The following is a 2,618-nucleotide window of genomic DNA, read 5'->3' as shown; positions in this document are numbered from 1 at the left end:
TCGCCCGATTCGTTTTTCCCTCGCACGGCTCGCTAGGTATTTGCTTTGTTTCAACCGTACCCAGTCTCCCCTACCTATGTCTTGGCTTTCTTTATAATATAAATATTAATTATAAAGTATATCATTAATTTCGATAACCTACGAATAGGTATCCGCGTGAATAACTAGGTACCTTCTTAAGAAATTGTGTAAACTGTAGTTTTCCGTTATAAACTTTCATAAGTGCATCTGCTTTAACATTATATCGTAATTACTAGTATAACACGACATATCAGTAGTCCTAAAAAATAAGAAGCGGGCTTATATTCATAACTATAATTTCACCTATAGAATTATACTTAGATATTATTTTGCTTGGCCATAAATAGAAATACATAATTTTTAGTACAAGTTCTTTCGACCCAAACTACAGATGGTTTTCATTCCAATATTCTTAGTAAACAGGCATTAAGCAGGTAGATACTAGGTAATGATATTTTAGACAGTTGATTTTCAGGAGAATACCGGATATGCCGTATCTATACGTCTTCCAAAACTAATCGTAGCTTGTGTTATGGGCACAACGATAAATATTTAGTAAAAATACAGGTACAGTACGATTTAAACTTAAATTAGTCTGCGTGAAGTTAGCAGACGTGCGCTTTTACCCTCCCCGCTACACCGGACACCCAAAATGTGTGAGGTGCGCAACCGCGTTGTGCGCAAACTTCAGAGGCGCATTTATGTTTGAATCGTACTGTACATAAATACTTGTTATATACAGATAACACACCCAGACACAGGTGAACATTAATGTTCATCACACAAACATTTTCCATTTGTGGGAATCGATCCCGTGGGATCTTATACTCAACGAACAGGGTTACTGCGGCCGTCAAAATAGGTAATCAAAACCAATATGATTTTGATAAATCCCACGGGTCTAAAAATAGGAAACTCCTTCGAAAACTCTTGTCCTAAACTCTTTAATAATAATTATAATAAATTCTTTATTGCACACACAAAAACAAAATACAAAGAAACACATTTACAAAAATAATAAAATAATAAAAAAAACAAAAACTAGTTTAGGTGTGCAAAGGCGGTCTTAGCGCTAAAGCGATCTCTCCCAGACAACCTTTGGCGATAGTAGTTCTCTTTATGAAAACTATAGCAAATTATTTAGTTTAGTTCACATAATATTAAACTATAAGTACCTAAACGTTTTTTTTTATACGTAGCTAATGTGAATATATAAGCCTATTTGAATAAATTGTTTGCTTTAAAAAATTTGCATTTTTTGTTATAACCAAAACCTAAATTGGGGACGTTCTCTTACCGAGAATACGTAAGCGAGCTTAGCCGGTTGATATTACATTTCGTCACTGTCCGTCCGTCTGTCAGAGTTATTTAAGCTACTAAATTATGAAACAGTAGGTGGGTAATTCGAAACGTACTAATATTAAGCATCATCCAAAACCAAACACAGATCTTTATTAATTAATATAATAAAGTTTTCAGACCACGATCCATAATGGTTTTGTTAGTAACAATTAACATAGTAAACATTGTGTGTTTGTAATAATTATTTAAACCATGATAACAAGGATTAACATGGGTTAATCCTTATTATCGTCTTTAGAATAGTAGCCGAGTCCAGCCTCCTTGGCATATTCCTAACATATCCTTAACAATTTTTAAGCCAACTGACAGAGGAGCTCTATAGAATCCGCGTAGTTAAAATTATTTATCGGTTGTCCATCAATTTAGTACCCGACATCTGCTCAGCCCCTCAATCAATCTGTTCACATAAATATTAAATAACCTGGGTAACGTCAGCCCCCCCTGCCTTACTCCACACTCCCGTTTATACGGATCACTAAGGGCGTTTACCCATATCTAACCACCATACCAATATTCTAATAAGGAAATTTGCTCTGGTCTCACGCTGCTTTCTCGTCTAACTTTCTGCCATAAGATTTTGTAGGACACGCGGTAAAATGTTTTTGACAGATTTAAGAAACACGCATATCGGGGAGCCCGGAAGTGCCCCCAAGTTGAGCGCGAAGCAAACATTGCCCTACCATCCTTTACTGGAACCATTTCGCCGCATTTTCAGGCCCCTATTTCAGAACCTCTGGATAAGACCACGACGTAGAAATTTTCGCCATCCAGTAAACTATAATCACACACTTAAAATCCAAAATTTCAAGGCTGTAGGTCATTTAGTTCTGAAGTTAAGCGAAAGCAAAGTTTCGCATTAAGGACACTCACTCATTCACTCATGATCATGACAGAGGTACAGAGTTAGGGTTTAATGGCCACATAAAGAGAAAACTATAAAAACTAGGATATACGAAGATCTGGAGCACCTGGTGACTCTGATTAGAAAACACAAGAGCCCAACCTTTACAAAAAATATTAAACTTGGTAGGCCGCTTCATTTGATGTCAAAATTAAATCAATATGCCCACGTTTCTAAAAAAAAGAAGTGAAGTCCCACCAAAAACATTCTGTAAAAAACTAACCATGGAGTCTGTTTGTTTATCTCTAAAAAGTAATGAAATTTAGACAAAGCCGTGCGAAGTCTATGGTTCCTTACTGCGATTTTTTTATTATTATAGTTAATGAGAGCTGTA

Source organism: Pararge aegeria, chromosome 13, assembly GCF_905163445.1.
Source record: "Pararge aegeria chromosome 13, ilParAegt1.1, whole genome shotgun sequence".
Taxonomy (NCBI): Eukaryota; Metazoa; Arthropoda; class Insecta; order Lepidoptera; family Nymphalidae; genus Pararge; species Pararge aegeria.
This window is presented reverse-complemented; position numbering follows the sequence as displayed.